The following is a 19274-nucleotide window of genomic DNA, read 5'->3' on the forward strand; positions in this document are numbered from 1 at the left end:
TTAGCTTCGTACATATGAAGACTCGAGGCTGTAATACTGCCAAAGGTGCTTCAAGTAAGTACTGAGTAAAGTGTCTGTATACTTATGTAAATGTAATACAGTTTTTTTGTTTTATACATTAAGCTCAACTAAAACAATGTTTTGTTTTTTTGCTCTGTCATTATGGGATATTGTGTGTAGATGGATGAGGGGGGAAAAACAATTTAATCAATTTTAGAATAAGGCTGTAACATAACAAAATGTGGAAAAGGTCAAGGGGTCTGAATACGTTCCGAATGCACTGTATATAACATTCTATTGACTGCAAGAATTTTGTTTAATAATTTAAATAGAACAATTCTAAGTTTTGAATGCGGTGTCGTTCATAAACCATGCACCATGGAATTGGTACATCCAAAATCTCTTCCCAATTATTTTGAAATCTATATGGCACAGCTGTCAATTTTTTGGGTCCTTAAATTAAACTGGTATACTTTTTAATTCATCACAATTTTCTTTAACCAATTTTGCTCTTTAATGCAGGGCCGGCAGACAAGTTCCTTACTTTTTACCGCTTCCACTTGCCTCTTTCATTTTCAAATCCAATCAAATGTTATGTGTCACATGCACAGAATACAACACGTGTAGACCTTACTGTGAAATGCTTACTTACAAGCCCTTAACAAACAATGCAGTTTTAAGAAAAATAAGAGTTAAGAACAATATTGGCTAAATAAACCAAAGTAAAAAATAAAAGAGCATCAATAAAATAATGAGGCTATATACAGAGGGTACCTGTACCGAGTCAATGTGTGGGGGTACAGGTTAGTCAAGGTAATTGAGGTAATATTTACATGTAGGTAAAGGTAGAGTGGTTATACATATATCATTAACAGTGAGTAGCAGATAGATAGGTAGCAGATAGAACAGTCTATGACTATGGTGGCTGGAGTCTTTGGACATTTTTAGGGTCTTCCTCTGACACCGCCGAGTATAGAAGTCCTGGATGGCAGGAAGCTTGGCCCCAGTGATGTACTGGGCTGTATGCACTACCCTCTGTAGCTCCTTGTGGTCGGAGGCAGAGCAGTTGCCATACCAGGCGGTGATGCTCTCGTTGGTTCAGCTTTAGAGCTGTTTGAGGATCTGAGGACCCATGCCAAATCTTTTCAGTCTCCTGAGGGGGAACAGGTGTTGTTGTGCCCTCTTGGTGTGTTTAGACCATGATAGTTTGTTGGTGATGTGGACAACAAGAAACTTGAAGCTCTCAACCAGCTCCACTACAGCCCCGTCGATAAGAATGGGAGTGTGCTTGGCCCTCCTTTTCCTGTAGTCCACGATCATCTCCTTTGTCTTGATCACTTTGTCTTGTTCACGTTGAGGGAGAGGTTGTTGTCCTGCCACCACACTGCCAGGTCTCTGACCTCCTCCTCACAGGCTCCTCATCGTTGTTGGTGATCAGGCCTAACCACCATTGCGTCGTCTGCAAACTTAATGATGGTGTTGGAGTTGTGCTTGGCCACGCAGTCACGGGTGAACAGGGAGTACAGGAGAGGACTAAGCACCCCTGAAGGGACCCCGTGTTGAGGATCAGTGTGGCAGATGTGTTGTTGCCTACCCTTATCACCTGTGGGCAGCCCATCAGGAGGTCCAGGATCAAGTTGCAGAGGGAGGTGTTTAGTCCCAGGGTCCTTAGCTTAGTGAAGCTTTGAGGGCACTAAGCACTTCATGGCTACAGACATGAGTGCTACGGTCACTCATTTAGGCAGGTTACCTTGGTGTTCTTGGGTACAGGGACTATGGTGGTCTGCTTAAAACATGTAGGTATTACAGACTCAGCCAGGGACAGGTTGAAAATGTCAGTGAAGACACTCACTACGGCGAGCTTGATCACACAGTCATCCGGAACAGCTGGTACTCTCATGCATTCTTCAGTGTTGCTTGCCTCGAAGCGCACATAGAAATCATTTAGCTCGTCTTGTAGGCTTGTGTCACTGGGCAGCTTGCGCCTGGGCTTCCCTTTGTAGTCCGTAATAGTTTGCAAGTCCTGCCACATCCGACGAGCATCAGAGCCAGTGTAGTAGGATTCAATCTTATTCCTTTATTTACGCTTTGCCTGTTTGATGGTTTGTCTGAGGGCATAGCAGGATTTATTTTAAGCTTCCGGGTTAGAGTCCCGTTCCTTGAAAGTGGCAGCTCTACCCTTAAGCTCAGAGCAGATGTTACCTGTAATCCATGGCTTCTGGTTGGGGTATGTACGTAGTGTCACTGTCAGGACAACGTCGTCGATGCACTTATTGATGAAGCCGGTGACTGATGTGGTATACTTCTCTATGCCATCGAATGAGTCCCGGAACATTTTCCAGTCTGTGGCAGCAAAACAGCTCTGTAGTTTAGCATCTGTGGTAATGCTGCAATTAGTTGGTTGTAATTTTGGGAAGAGCAGACATTTACATATATTTTTGTTAGCTGCATGTGTGACATAACTCCACCAGTCCTATTTATGATATAATTTACAAAGACAATACTTTAAAAAAATATATAATAATTATTGTATTTTTTTAATCAATTAGTATGTTTGAGTTTAACAATAATATTTGTTGTATTATTTGTTTTGTATTTTCTGGTAGGTACAACCAATTTTCTATAGCTTTTTTGAAAATAGCGATATCTGTCCTTTCAGCAGGACAATAACATAAAACACAAGGCCAAATCTTCACTGGAGTTGCTTACCAAGAAGACAGTGAATGTTCCTAAGTGGTCAAGTTACAGTTTTGACTTAAATCTACTTGAAAATCTATGGCACGACCTGAAGATGGTTGTCTAGCAATGATCAACAACCAATTTGACAGAGCTTGAATATTTTCTTTTAGAATAATTGGCAAATGTTGCACAATCCAGGTGTGAAAAGCTCTTAGAAACTTTTCCAGAAAGACTCAGTTGTAATCATTGCCAAATGATTTACTCAAGTGTTCAGTCAGAGATCCTAATGATTCGTTTTTTAAGTGTTAGCTTAAAAAAAAACTTGAAAAGGATTAGAGTAATTAAAGGCTAAGAAACACTCCTAATCAAACTTATTTTATAAAATGTAAATAATAATTGTAATCATATTGATTAAAGATGTGTTGAACAGCGTACCACTTTTATTCTATTACATCCCTTCCAAAAAAAAAAAAAACGGGAAATGTGTATTTTCACATGTGAAACTGAGTTGATTCTTTCACATATGAAGGTAAAAGAGACATGTCAGGTCAGTTGTTCACATGTGAAAACCACGTGTTCACATGTGTTACATTTTAGAGTTCACATGTTAACACCACCTTTTCACGTGTCAGGAGAATAACATGTTTTCTCCTAACATGTGAACTGCAGGTGCAAATGTGACATATGCCGTTTTACATTTGTGAAAATATAACTCTCACATGTGGAACTGCATTATTTCATTTGCGCTTTTACATGGGGAAAACGTTCAAATGTTGCCACGTGCAGTTTCACGATATCACTTATTGAAACGTTTCATCCCCATGTGAAATGTATTTTCAAATGTGCTCAATGTTTTCACATGTGTAGTTTCATGTCATCATATGTTACCTTACATGTTGTCACGTTAGCGTCACATACAATCATTATATCATATGGGTTTTTCCCTGCAGGAATTTTGAATTGATGGAATTTATAAGGAGAGGGAATATAATTGGAATTACATTTGTGGAATTGACCCCAAACCTTGTTATAAAGAGCTTGAGGAGGAAAGGAGGGGGGCCACATTATCTTAGAGACAAGTGGAAATTCAATCAATCAGGAGTCTTGGAGTCTATATTACTGCACAGACAGTTCTAGTGGCATTATTGCAGGAGTAGAGGTGCAGGTATGGCCTGAAAACACCTCCCAAGCCTGGGGCAACAAAGTGATTTATACCCTCTTTGACTCATGAAGGGTACTATAGGTGATTGTTTTTTCTTCTTCTCCTTGGACGTGTCAATGTTTCTAAATCAACATGACTGTCCTTCAAACTCGGACTGTGAGATCTGGAGACTGTGGACATAAAAAGTCAGGGCCAACTGACATTATACTGTCAATACTTAGCATGATAAAAGAACCCAGCACGTGTGTGGAAAAATCTAAACGTCTGATCATTTATCTCTTTATAATATGTGCTATTTATGTCTGTGTTTACACAGGCAGCCGAATTCGGATCTTTTCCCACCAATTGGTCTCTTGACCAATCAGATCAGCTCTTTTGACAATAATTGTGAAAAAGATCAGAATTGGGAAGCAGCCGACCTCATGTGGACTATTTAAAGTCAACAGCAATTATCGGTTGCAGGTCATCACTCACAAACTTTTATCTCATGCACTAAAGGGTCAGTCTGGGATTGGTACATCCATTTTTAGACTTAATGATATATAGCCATTGATAACTTAAATGCCTTTTAACTTAAACTTAAATTGTCTTCCTCCATCACAGCTTAAAATATACAGCTACAAAAGTATTACTGGTTAGATTTCTCCAGCCCTTTCCTTCATTTTTTTTTACCAAAACAAGAGGCGGTCCTTGAACGATGTTGGGCATGTCACAGGCATGTGTGTCATAGTGGTGTTTTGCTGTCCACCCTTTGGATTGTTTTCTTGGAATGACATTTTGTACCACTTGGGGTTTGAGCAGTTTTTTCATGGCGGGTAGTATTGTGAGTCTAGACATGAGTCACATGACCAGAGAACTGTTAAGTCACCCTGTTGGATTATTCCGCCATTCCAACACTGCTTTCCATGGGTCTTCACCATCCATCGCAGCTGATTCCGCTGGACCATTGCTTTGGCTGTATGGTGATGACATCACATGTTTAAAGTGCCACTCATTAGCACATTTTAGAAAGTCCATTCCCAGAGAAGAGGGGGCCATTATCAGAAACAACAGTGTGAGCAACAACTTGTCTGCTGATTTGCTTTTTGCAGCATTCACTGATGGTGTCTGATGTGGTGTCAGTCAGCACGTCGAGCCCCCAGTAGTCCGAGTAATAATCGACCATGATGAGGTAGTTGCTTTTTTTGACTGTGAGTAACTAAGTCTATCCTGATCTTGGACCATGGGAGGGGAGGGATTTGGTGGGGGATGAGAGTCTCCTTTGTTGTCTCTTCTGGATGGAGTTGCAGGTTCTCACATTTGCTGATAAAGATATTTATGTCCTCTGTAGTCCTTGGCCAGAAAACAACTTCACGTGACTTTCTGAGAATGGCCTCCATGCCTGAGTGGCCGAGTGTATTTTGTTTAGAAAGTATGCGCACAACATGTCAGGGATGAAGACTGTTTCCTTTAAATATCACTCCTTTTTCCTGTGGTGAGCTCCTCTTTGTATGTCCAGAAATCTTTCAGTGTGTGACTCACAGCCTGTTTGGTTCCAGGCCAGATGTTTTTTATTTGTGTGTACAGAGCCTGAAATAGTGGGTCCTGGGAACAGTGTACTTTGATTGTCTCCATTGTCTTAGTTGAGATGTTGACATCACTGGTGTGATCCACCTTTTCCAGGTCAGTTGTGGCTAGACCCATAGAGTGTTTGCATTTGTCTGTGCTATGTGGTTGATTAAGCTGTTCTGAACAGGAAGTCAGCTACATGTAGTTCTTTGCCTTGTTTGCATTGCACGTGGAGTTGGTATCTTTGTAGCCTTAGCAACATTCTCTGCAGTTGCTTGGGTGCTGTGAGAGGGGATTTTTTGAAGATCGTCTCAAGCGGTTTCTGGTCACTGGGTAAAGTGATGAACTCTCTGCCATGCAGATACTGGTCAAACTTCTCACAAACTTCTTGTATGCATGAAGACAAATTGCTAACAGACCTGGGTTCAGACCTAGGTTCAAGATCTATAAGATGGCGCTGGAGATGAAGGCAGATGTTTTACGTGGCCCCAGCCGATTGTTATTTTTTTCATTAATTTGCGTTGTTTGTAACTTATTTATTTACTTAGTTTGTACATAATGTTGCCGCTACCAAAAAGCAGGCTGCCTTCTGAGAATTCGTAGGCAATCGAATAAACCCCCAATTCCCTCCATTCTGCTAGAAAACGTGCAATCCTGCAAATCGAGGAGTTACATGGATGATTAAACTACCAACAGGACATTAAAAACTGTAACATCTTATGCTTCACGGAGTCGTGGCTGAACAACGGCAATGTCAACATACAGCTGGCTGGTTATATGAACAGTGGCGTCTGGTAAGACAAGGGGTGGTGGATGACGTATTTTGTAAACAACAGCTGGTGCACGATATCTAAGGAAGTCTCGAGCTATTGCTCACCTGAGGTAGAGTATCTCACGATACGCTGTAGACCACACTACCTACCGAGAGAAATGAATCTGTATTCTTTGTAGCTGTTTTACATACCACCACAGTCAGAGGCTGGCACTAAGACAGCATTGAATGAACTGTATTCTGCCATAAGCAAACAAGAAAACGCTCACCCAGAGGCGGCGCTCCTAGTAGCTGGGGACTTTAACCTCTTGAAGCTAGGGGGCACTATTTTTATGTTTGGAAAAATAACATTCCCAAAGTAAACGCCCTATTTTTCAGGACCAGATGCTAGAATATGCATATAATTGACGGATTGGGATAGAAAACACTCTAAAGTTTCCAAAATGGTCAAAATTTCGTCTGTGAGTTAAACAGAACTGATATTGCAGGCTAAAACCTGAGGAAAATCCAATCAGGAAGTGCCCCTGTTTTTTAAACCTCTCTATTCTAATGCATCCCTATTGCCCATTTAAAGGGATACCTTTTTGTTTGGCTTCCCTAAGGTGTCAACAGCCTTTAGACATAGTTTCAGGCTTTTATTTTGAATAATGCGCGTGAATGACCACATTGCATAAGTGGATAGGTGGGTCTCTGAGTTGTGAGTTGTGCGCAAAAGAGAAAGGCGGCCATTGTTACTCCCGGTCCTAGTGAAAAGCCAACTGTCCCAGTTTATATATTATCGAATAGATATTTGAAAAACACCCAGAGGATTGATTATAAAAAACGTTTGACATGTTTCTGTGGACATTATGGATATAATTTGGAATTTTTGCCTGCGTTGTCGTGACCGCTCTTTCCGGTGGATTCCTGGGCATAAGGCACCAAACTAACGGAGGTATTTGGATATAAAAAATATCTTTATGGAACAAAAGGAACATTTGTTGTCTAACTGGGAGTCTCGTGAGTGAAAACATCTGAAGATCATCAAAGGTAAACGATTAATTTGATTGCTTTTCTGATTTTCGTGACCAAGTTACCTGATGCTAAGTGTACTTATTGTTTTGTCGAGCGATCGATTAACTTACACAAACGCTTGTATTGCTTTCGCTGTAAAGCATAATTTCAAAATCTGAGACGACAGGTGGATTAACAAAAGGCTAAGCTGTGTTTTGCAGTATTGCACTTGTGATTTCATGAATATGAATATTTTCTAGTAATATTATTTGACTGTGGCGCTATGCTATTCAGCGTTGCTGATGACAATTATCCCGGATCCGGGATGGGTGGTTCAGAGAGGTTTTTAACATGCTGATAGAAATTTGGTAAAACGGATTCAAGTTTCCCTGCATTAAATGTGCAACCAGTGGAAAAAAATAACCACCTATACCCCACACACAGAGACGCATACAAAGCTCTCCCTCGCCCTCCATTTGGCAAATCTGACCATATTTCTATCCTCCTGATTCCTGCTTACAAGCAAAAAGTAAAGCAGGAAGCACCAGTGACTAGATCAATAAAAAAATTGTCATATGAAGCAGATGCTAAGCTACAGCAATGTTTTCCTAGCACAGACTGGAATATGTTCCGGTATTCCTCTGATGGCATTGAGGAGTACATCACATCAGTCATTGGCTTCATCAATAAGTGCATTGATGACATCGTCACACAGTGACCGAACATACATACCCCTAACCCGGAAGCTTATAAGAAATCCCACTAGGACCTACGATGAACCATCAAACAGGCAAAGCGTCAATACAGGACTAAGATCAAATTGTACTACACTGACTCTGACACTCGTCGGAAGTGGCGGGGCTTGCAAACCATTACAGACTACAAAGCGAAGCACTGCCAAGAGCTTCCCAGTGACACGAGCCTACCAAATGAGCTAAACTACTTCTATGCTCACTTCGAGGCAAATAACACTGAAACATGCATGAGCGCACCAGCTGTTGCAGAAGACTGTGTGATCACGCTCTCCGCAGTAAGACCTTTAAACAGGTCAACATTCACAAGGCCGCAGTGCCAGACATATTACCAGGACGTGCACCGCGAGCATTTGCTGACCAACTGGCTTCACTGACATTTTCAACCTCTCCCTGTCCGAGTCTGTAATACAAACATGTTTTAAGCAGACCACCATAGTCCCTGTGCCCAAGAACACTAAGGTAACCTACCTAAATGACTACCAACCCATAGCACTCACGTCTGTAGCCATGAAGTACTTTGAAATGGCTCACATCAATACCATCATCTCAGAAATCCTAGACCCACTCCAATTTGCATACCGCCCCAACAGATCCACAGACGATGCAATCTCTATTGCACTCCACACTGCCCTTTCCCACCTGGACAAAAGGAACCCCTATGTGAGAATGCTATTCTACAGCTCAGCGTTCAACACCATAGTGCCCTCAAAGCTCATCAATAAGCTAAGGACCCTGGGACTAAACATCTCCCTCTGCAACTGGATCCTGGACTTCCTTACGGGCCGCCCCCAGGTGGTAAGGGTAGGTAACAACACATAAGCCACGCTGATCCTCAACACAGGGGCCCCTCAGGGGTGTGTGCTCAGTCCCCTCCTGTACTCCCTGTTCACTCATGACTGCACGGCCAGACACAAATCCACCACCATCATTGAATTTGCCAATGACACAACAGTGGTATGCCTGATCACCGACAATGACGAGACAGCCTATAGGGAGGAGGTCAGAGACCTGGCAGTGTGGTGCCCGGACAACAACCTCTCCCTCAACGTGATCAAGACAAAGGAGATGATTGTGGACTACTGGAAAAAGAGGACCAAGCATGCCCCCATTCTAATCGATGGGGCTGCAGTGGAGCAGGTTTGGAGCAGGTTGAGATTTTCAAGTTCCTTGGTGTCCACATCACCAACAAACGAACATGGTCCAAGCACACCAAGACAGTCGTGAAGCGGGCACGACAAAACCTATTCCTTTCTCAGGAGACTGAAAAGATTTGGCATGTGTCCTCAGATCCTCAAAAGGTTCTACAGCTGCACCATCGAGAGCATCCTGACTGGTTTCATCACTGCCTGGTATGGCAACTGCTCGGCCTCTGACCTTAAGGCACTACAGAGGGTAGTGCGTACGGCCCAGTACATCACTGGGGCTAAGCTGCCAGCCATCCAGGACCTCTATACCAGGCGGTGTCAGAGGAAGGCCCTAAAAATTGTCAGAGACCCCTGCCACCGTAGTCATAGACTGTTCTCTCTGCTACCGCACGGCAAGCAGTACCAGAGCACCAAGTCTAGGTCCAAGAGGCTTCTAAACAGCTTCTACCCCCAAGCCGTAAGACTCCTGAACATCTAATCAAATGGCTACCCAGACTATGTGCACTGTCCCCCCACAATCAATAGAATCAATAGAATAGTACAAACCCTGCCCATCTGACAGACTAGAACAAATGCTAAAAGTATTTCAAATATTTCAAATAGTCTTTGAACCCAGGTGCTAGGCTACAGTAGCGCTGCTAGCCTGTGGCTACTTCACATAAGCCCGTCTCTTACAATACCTGAGCAGTACAGTCATGTTGTGAGCTTGTGAGGTTGAACCTGGTTGTTGGACAAAGAATCAGTGGGCTAGAAAAAGTGCAATTTCTGTCATTTTTTCGTGTTGATCATGTCCTCTTGCCGAGCTCTCAATCGTTTGCATGATTAATGAGCATGATTGGCCTTTGATTTGTGCAACAGATATGCAATACAATTATGCATATACATTATCAAATAGGATTATTTTGTTAGTTTGAAATAGCACCCAAGATTGCAGTCTTAACATTTCTTCTGTGTCCTAATGCTCAGTCATATAGTGGATTCTCATGGATTTATCTGGTATGGACGCCTGTTTGCAGTTGTTGAAAATAATCAGTCCTGGGCTTCTGAAAAAGTTGTATCTTCTTCTGCCTGTTCCATCCGTGTAACGAGATGAGTGGGGGTAAAGGATTTCCATAATCCTCAGCAGTATTAGAGACATGCTCTGTGTCCCAACTAGTACCCGATTCCCTATATAGGGCATTACTTTTGGCTAGAGCCTTATGGGCCCTGATCCAATGTAGTACACTACACTCTTAGAAAAAAGGGTTCCAAAACGGTTCTTCAGTTGTCCCCATAGGATAACTCTTTTTGGTTCCTGGTAGAACCGTTTTTGGTTTCAGATAGAACCCTTTTGGGTTCCGTGTAGAACCCTCTATGGAAAGGGTTCTCCTTGGAATCCAAAAGGGTTCTACCTGGAACCCAAAATGGTTCTTCAAAGGGTTCTCATATGAGGACAGCCGAAGAATCCTTTTAGGTTCTAGATAGCACCTTTTTTTCTAAGAGTGTACAGTACATAGGGGAAATGGTGTCATTTGGAATACAGATAGACTCAGCGGTGGATTGGATCCATCTAGAGCAGGCTCCTTTTTTCTGCAGCCAGAGAAACCCTTCTTCCTCACTGACTGCAGGTATATTTATGGTCCAAAACACACACAGTCGGTCGCACACACACATCCCACCCCCACCATGCTCCCCCCTGACTCGCCATCTCACAGCAGCTGTCTGCTGTTGATGGCTCACTGTAACCAGTAAAAAGATCCCAGTGTTTTTATAGCACAATTTATATTCATGCATCTGGCTGTTCCAGTTCAAATGTCCAGTACTGTATGATGAAAACAGGACCAACACAACAAACACCTTTTATGATATGCCCGACTGAAAAACATATTTATGTTATTTTGACAGGGAAGAAATCAGATGGGATACATGCAGGTGAGAGAAACAGAGAGAAGGGCAGGCTTTGAACCACAGTCACCAGTGTGGAATCACAGATGTTATATGTGCCAGGAGAGGTACCACTCAACCACTCCTCTCCACATGCTTTGCCCTTTTGAGATGTGCGATTCATATGATTCACCCCATCATCTACGTTTGACATTTTAGTCATTTAGCAGACACTCTTAGCCAGAGTGCCTTACTGTTAGTGCATTCATCTTAATATAGCTAGGTGAGTCTACCACATTTCGTAGTCATATTAAGGAAACTTTTTCAAAGTCAGTAGTAGGAAAAGATAAGCCCGGGTTTATGGGGCGGCAGGTAGTTTAGTGGTTAGAAAGTTGGGCCGGTAACTGAAAGGTTGCTGGATTGAATCCCTGAGCTCACAAGGTAAAAATCTGTTATTCTGCCCCTGAACAAGTCAGTTAACCCACTGTTCCCTGGTAGGCTGTCATTGTAAATAAGAATTTACTCTTAACTGACTTGTGTTGTTAAATGGGGGTGGCAGAACAGGGTTTGAGCATAGCCTGAAGGTAGGGATGGGCAGTTTCATTTGCTGCTCTGTAGGCAAGCACCAGGGTAATTGCATGAGTAATGTCTACTGATTACACTATATCCCTAAAGGCTCCATTATTTGGTCACGGTCATCTGTGGGTGTCCAAGCAGTTAACAGTGGGTGCCTTCCACTTCTAAAGGTGCTGGCCCAACCTGGCAGTCTGAAAGTCCTTGACATTGCTGAGACAAGTGCTGCAAGTGGGTTGGTTGGTAGCTTCCATTTCAAGAGGAAATGTGGGCCCTTCTAAGTGCATAAAAAAAACAACCTAGATCTATGACAACGTAATAACATTATTCATGAATCATTGATTGAATTAGAAGAAAATGCTCATTAGAACTAATGAATAATTAAATGACCATTAAAAAGTAAGATGTTTGGGCATGGATCTGTTTTATGGCTAATTTAATCTGTGTGATAAGGAAATATAGTGGAAATAACTTTATTCCTGAGGATATATTCCCCACACTGCTTGCTTTGCAAATGATCCTCCCAAGTCACCAGCTGATAAAATCTTTACGGAGGGGGGCATATTGGGATTAGTTTGACATGTGCAGTAAAACCTATTCAGCTCAATCGCGACAATCCAGCAAAAACCAGCCAAGCCAAAAATTACATACAAGATGGCTCTCTGAATGTGGAGATACCAGACCGAGAGTGTGTACATGTGTTTTTTGTTGTTATACCTGGCTGTACTGTCTGTACTGTCTGGTTTCATACAGCTGTTTTTCACACCTCCAGCCGTGTAGACGTGACAGCCCAACACAAGGTAAATTGGTGTCACTGGTCTTCTGGTGTAGGACCAGTCAGTCAAGCTCAATTCCCTCAAGTCTTGGTGGCTGAGTGATGTAATGATGGAGTTGGCTAAAGCCTCTGTTCCTAATGATTAACCTGTCCCATCCACTGAAATGTGATTGAACTACAACCATTATATGAGTTATACCCTGTATTATGTAACCGATCGACTGGGCTCAATATTTGGAATGACTAAGAGTAAATAATACTGAGGACTGAGTGTCTGCCCCACTGAACATTGCTTGAACAACAGCCGACTACTGGACACAGCAGAATGTTCTAGGATAAAAAAGAAGATTGTGTCATCTTGGCCGGTTATTGCCAATATGGTGAATTTGTATGAGGAAAAGGTTAATGATTCTCCCGGCACAATGTGAGGACACTAATCAAATGCATACACTGCCATTGTTCTCCTTGTTCTCTCATCATTCTCATGGCTCACAGAACATACAGTTGAAGTTGGGAATATGCATATACTTAGGTTGGAGTCATTAAAACTTGCTTTTCAACCACTCCACACATTTCTTGTCAACAAACTATAGTTTTGGCAAGTCGGTTAGGACATCCACTTTGTGCATGACACAAGTAATGTTTCCAACAATTGTTTACAGACAGATTATTTCACTTATAATTCACAATTCCAGTGGGTCAGAAGTTTACATACACTAAGTTGACTGTGCCTTTAAACAACTGTTCCTTTAAACAAGTGAAATAATCTGTCTGTAAACAATTGTTGGAAAAATTACTTGTGTCATGCATGAAGTAGATGTCCTAACCGACTTGCCAAAACTATAGTTTGTTAACAAGAAATTTGCGGAGTGGTTGAAAAAACGAGTTTGAATGACTCCAACCTAAGTGTATGTAAACTTCCGACTTCAACTGTATGTGACAGAGGGGACAGTTAAGAAGCTTTTACTAGCACAAGTCATTTGATGCCCAATCGATAGCAAATGAGTTGCAACAGCAGCTCCAAATGAGAGGGGTCGCAGGCCTAAAGTGGGTTGCACTATGATGGTGCAGATGTCATGAGTGGGTCCAAAGGAGGTGTGCGAGCACATTTCAGAGTGCTGCATCCGGAGGCAATTCATGTACATGGCTATGCTCATGAGATTAATTTGGTTTTGTGTCATACTTGCAGGGCTATTCCGGAGGATGCTGAGTTTTTCAATTTCTTGGAGAATGTGTATTAGTTTTTCAGTACCTCCCGAGTTAACCACCACAAGTTCAAAATAGCATCAGCTGAACTTGTACAGCTCTCAAACACTCGCTGGGCATGCCAGCTGCGGTCCATAAATGCAGTCCTGGACACTTTAAGAACGGCTATTTTTGATTGTCTATCTGCCATTGGATCCCCCATGGCTGTTGGTCTGAGAGCAAAGCTTCATCAGTTCTCCACCTTGTATTTGCTACTGATGTTTCAGTCTTATCTTTCTGTAACTGAGGGACTACACAAATTCCTCCAGAAAGAGACGGTAGACCTGGCAGAAGCTTGTTTCGGCAAACCAGCTGTATGTGACACACTGATAGGCAAACGTACAGATGCATTTGCCACAGAACTTTATGACAGAACCAAAGCACTCTGTGAAATTCACAATATTCCAGAGGCAGATGCAGCAAGAAATAGCAAACAAAGAAAAATGGGAGATTTTGTGGTGGAGACCTCCTTGGGTTTAGGTACAGAATTGTCATGTTCCTAAACAATGAAAACAGAGTTGTTGCTCCCCTGCCTGGACGAGATGGATTCTCGACTGTAGATGCAGGTCGCCTCAAAGGCATACAGGCATGCAAACCCAACGCAAAAAAAACATCCTAGATACATGATGCTTAACTGAGTTTGCTGAGCACTACGGTTTTGAGGTTAAAACACTAGAGATGTTGGGGGCCAGAAACTTTCTTGCACAGAAAAGAGAGGCTGGACGTCCTCCCAAAGATTTGCTTGCTGTGCATAACCTCCTGGATGATGATGTGTACCCTTGTCTGAAGGAAATCATTCAAGTTGCCCTCACAATTCCTGTGATCAGCTGCTCCTGTGAGAGGTCCTTTAGTGCACTGCGCCGGCTGCACTCCTGGTTGTGTAAGACAATGGGTCAGAAAAGGCTTGCAAGTCTTGCAGTCATGTCCATTGAGGGGGAAGTGTTTGGGCCACTAAGCTACAATAGTGTCATTGACCGCTTTGCCACCTTTAAAAATAGGAGGTACACTTTGATGTGTCCACCCACAAAATAAGCATCAAACCAGAGAAGCAGGAGGAGCAGTTCCTTAATAGAGGTTATAATATTTGTTTGGGATCTTACTTAATCAGATTTTATTCCTAATTATTTTTCAGTTTTTTTAATCTCATTAGTTGAATTTTTTGTTTTGCCCCATATATCTCTCTCTCTCTATACATATATCTCTCTCTCTCTGCCTTTTATGGATGGATGGGCAGAGTGGACTTTAATTTCTTTGGAGAGAATTTTAGTAAGTCATATTAGATCAGTGTCTAACACAATGTAATGTCTGCTTCCAACTCACTCTCTCAAACACGTAGATCCTCTGAAGACAGCTCACTCTCCAGATCCCAATCACCTGAATTCTGATCACCTGTTCACACACCTGTATGTCATTATAACACACTATTCAGTTCCTTTCTTTGCACCACATCATTGTGAGGTATTGCTTCTTTGTGACACACTTCTATTCAGAGCTCCCGTAATGTAATCCTCCCGTGTATGATAGTTTTGGCCTGCCTCATTAACGACACCTTTTGCCTATTCCCTGCCTGTTCGGATTTCCTGTTATCAACCTATTGCCTGATCTCCTGGATGACATTACTAGCGTTTTCCCTGCCTGTACTGTTGCCTTTTTGGACCTTCTGCCTGCCCCTGGACCCAGCTACCTGCCTCCTCCTGTGGTCCTTTACCAATAAATACCTCCTGCACCCTGACCTTGAAACCAGCTCTCTGTCTCCCATCGTGTTCATTACACACAAACTATGAGACAGGTATAATTTTAGCCAACCTTGACCAAAAATAATATTATTTTGATAGATTTTACACCCATTGTAACTTAAAAAAATATATGATGAAAATACATTTTGGGGGCTTTAAAAAAATCCTTGGGGAGTATGCCCAGTCCCCCTTAAAAGAGACTTAGCCCCCCTATCCATGAATCTCTAGTGACGTCTCTGCTTTGCAATAACATGGAAATAGAAATAAACAAGGAAGTTTAATTGTGTGCAACATGAGATCAAGAATTAGCAGACATTGGCCCAGTGGCCTAATGGATAAGGCATCAGCCTCCAAAGCTGGGTCTATTGAAATCAGTTTGTTTTCAACCAAAAGAAGATGGTGCCAACGGAGATGGCAGCATCACAACTAGCTCTTAGAAAACTTTGAAGTATTTTGTGAACTATTGGACATTAGAGCGGCGGTAACTCACCAGAACTACCTGCATTACGACCAGGAATACTGCTTCCCTGGAGCAGATCCTTTGGTCACTATCCCCAGAGCAATTTAACTTATTCCAGAGGCCGACCCAAAACATCGCCGGCGGAGGAGAGGCACTCGAGGCGGCGTGCTGGTTCAACTTAGGAGGTGAGCACACCATCCTCCGATTCCATCTTTGGATAACAAAGTTGATGAGCTTAGAGCAAGGATTTCTTTCCAGAGAGACCTCGGGGCCTGTAACATACTTTGTTTCACGGAAACATGGCTCTCTCGGGATACTCTGTCGGAGACGATAAAGCCAGAAGGATTCTCAGTACATTGCTCAGACAGGAATAAATATCTCTCCGGGAAGCAGAAGGGTGGAGGGGTGTGTTTCCTGATTAACGCCTCATGGTGTAATACTAGGAACGTACAGGAACTCAAGTACTTTTGTTCACCAGACCTAGAATATCTCACAATTAAATGCCGACCATATTATTTCCCAAGAGAATTCTCCTCCGTCATTGACACGGCCGTTTACATCCCCCCTCAAAGCTGAAACCTCGGCGGCCCTCAAATAACTTTTCTGGACTTTATGCAAACTGGAAACAACATATCCTGAGGCTGTATTTATTGTAGCTGGGGATTTTAACAAAACAAATCAGAGGACGAGGCTGCCGAAGTTCTATCAACATATCGACTGTCCTACTTGCGCTATTAAGACTCTCGACCATTGCTATTCCAACTTCCGGAATGCATACAAAGCCTTCCCCCGCCCTCCTTAAGGCAAATCTTACCACGACTCCATCTTGCTCCTCCTGTCCTATAGGCAGAAACTCAAACAGGAAGTGCCCGTGCTTCATACTATTCAACGCTGGTCTGACCAATCGGAATCCACGCTTCAGGATTGTTTTGATCACTTGGACTGGGATATGTTCCGGGTAGCTTGCGAAATAATCTAGACCCATACACGGATATGGTGACTGAGTTTATAAGGAAGTGTACAGGAGATGTGGTACCCACTGTGACGATTAAAACGTACCCTAACCAGAAACCGTGGAAAGATGGTAGCATTCGCGCAATACTGAAAGCGCGAACCACCGCATTTAACCATGGCAAGGCGACTGGTAATATGGCAGAATATAAACAGTGTAGTTATTCACTCCGCAAGGAAATCAAACAAGCTAAACATCAAATCAAATCAAATTGATTTACATAGCCCTTCGTACATCAGCTGATATCTCAAGGTGCTGTACAGAAACCCAGCCTAAAACCCCAAACAGCAAGCAATGCAGGTGTAGAAGCACGGTGGAAAAACTCCCTAGGAAAAACTCCCTAGAAAGGCCTAAACCTAGGAAGAAACCTAGAGAGGAACCAGGCTATAAACATCAGTATAGAGATAAAGTGTGGTCGCAATGCAACGGCTCAGACACGAGACGCATGTGTCAGAGACTACAGACAATCACAGACTACAAAAGGAATACCAGCCACGTCGCTGAGACCAACGTCTTGCTTCCGGACAGGCTAAAGACATTCTTCGCACGCTTTGAGGATAGCACAGTGCCACCGAGGCGGCCTGCTACCAAGGACTGTGGGCTCTCCATCTCCGTAGCTGACATGAGTAAACCATTTAAACCTGTTAACCCCTCGCAGGGCTGCCGGCCCAGACAGCATCCCTAGCCGCGTCCTCAGAGCATGCGCAGACCAGCTGGCTGGTGTGTTTACGGGCATATTCAATCTCTCCCTATCCCAGTCTGCTGTCCCCACATGCTTCAAGATGGCCACCATTGTTCCTGTACCCAAGAAGGCAAAGGTAACTGAATTCAAAACCTGTTGGGGTTAGGGGGGCACAAGGAGTTCCCTAAAGGGAACACCCCCTCCCATTCAGCTGAAAAAAAAATTCTTTAGAAATATTTAACTTTCACACATTAACAAGTCCAATACAGCAAATGAAAGATAAACATCTTGTTAATCTACCCATCGTGCCCGATTTTTAAAATGTTTTACAGCAAAAACACAACATATTTATGCTAGATGACCACCAAATTCAAAGACACACACAGCAATTTTTCACAGTCACAAAAGCATAAATATAGATAAAAATGAATCACTAACATTTGATTATCTCCATCAGATGACACTCATAGGACATCATGTTATACATGTATTGTGTGTTTTGTTCGATAATGTGCATATATATATATATATATATATATATATATATATATAAAATCTCAGTTTACATTGGCGCATTACGTGCATTAATGTTTTGATTCCAAAACATCCGGTGATTTTGCAGAAATACTCACAATAAAACATTGATAAAAGATGCAAGTGTTATTCACAGAATTAAAGATAAAGGTATCCGCTATGCAACCGCTGTGTCAGATTTTATTTTTTTACTTTATGGAAAAAGAATCATCTGAGAATGGTGCTCAGAACCCAAAGAAATAGCCGCCATTTTGGCGTCAACAGAAGCTACAAAAAACACTATAAATATTCACTTACCTCTGAATATCTTCATCAGAAGGCAGTTCCAGGAATCCCAGTTCGACAATATATGACTTGTTCCATAAAGTTCCATAAAGCCCACCATTTAGCCACTTGTTGTTAGCTTGTTCAGCCCAGCATTCAATCCTCAAAAAGCACGAGCAATTCCTCCAGACAAAAACTCTAAAAGTTCCATTACAGGTCGTAGAAACAAGTCAAATGATGTATGCAATCCATATTTAGGATGTTTTAAACATTAATCAGCAATAAGGTTCCAACCGGAGAATTTCACTGTCTGAAGAAACCCATTGGAACGCAAGAACACTCTCTCATGACCGCGCGTAATGAGACGAGGTTTTCTGCCAGACCACCCACTCAATGAGCTATTATGAGCCCCTCCTTTATAGTAGAATCATACGACCAGAATCTAAAGACGGTGACATCTTGTGGAAGCCCTAGGAAGTGCATTCTCATCCATATCTAAGGTGACATCCAATGGCACTGTTTTCTAAATTGAGTTCTCACTTCCTGTTTGGATTTCTTCTCAGGTTTTTGTCTGCCATATGAGTTCTGTTATACTCACAGACATAATTCAAACAGTTTTAGAAACTTCAGAGTGTTTCTATCCACCAGTAATAATAATATGCATATATTCCCATCTGGGAAAGAGTAGGAGGCCATTTACTCTGGGCACACCTTTCATCCAAAAGTGAAAATGCTGCCCCCTAGCCTCAACAAGTTTTAATGACTATCGCCCCGTTGCACTCACCTCTGTAATCATGAAGTGCTTTGAGAGACTAGTTTAGGATCATATCACCTCTACCTTACCTGACACCCTAGACCCACTTCAATTTGCTTACCACCCCAATAGATCCACAGACGATGCAATCGCCACCACTCTGCACACCGCCCTATCTGGACAGGAGAAATACCTATGTAAGAATGCTGTTTATTGACTATAGTTCAACATTCAACGCCATAGTACCCACCAAGCTCATCATTAAGCTCGATGCCCTGGGTCTGAACCCCGCCCTGTGCAACTGGGTCCTGGACTTCCTGAC

Source organism: Oncorhynchus kisutch, linkage group LG18 (assembly GCF_002021735.2).
Source record: "Oncorhynchus kisutch isolate 150728-3 linkage group LG18, Okis_V2, whole genome shotgun sequence".
NCBI lineage: Eukaryota > Metazoa > Chordata > Actinopteri > Salmoniformes > Salmonidae > Oncorhynchus > Oncorhynchus kisutch.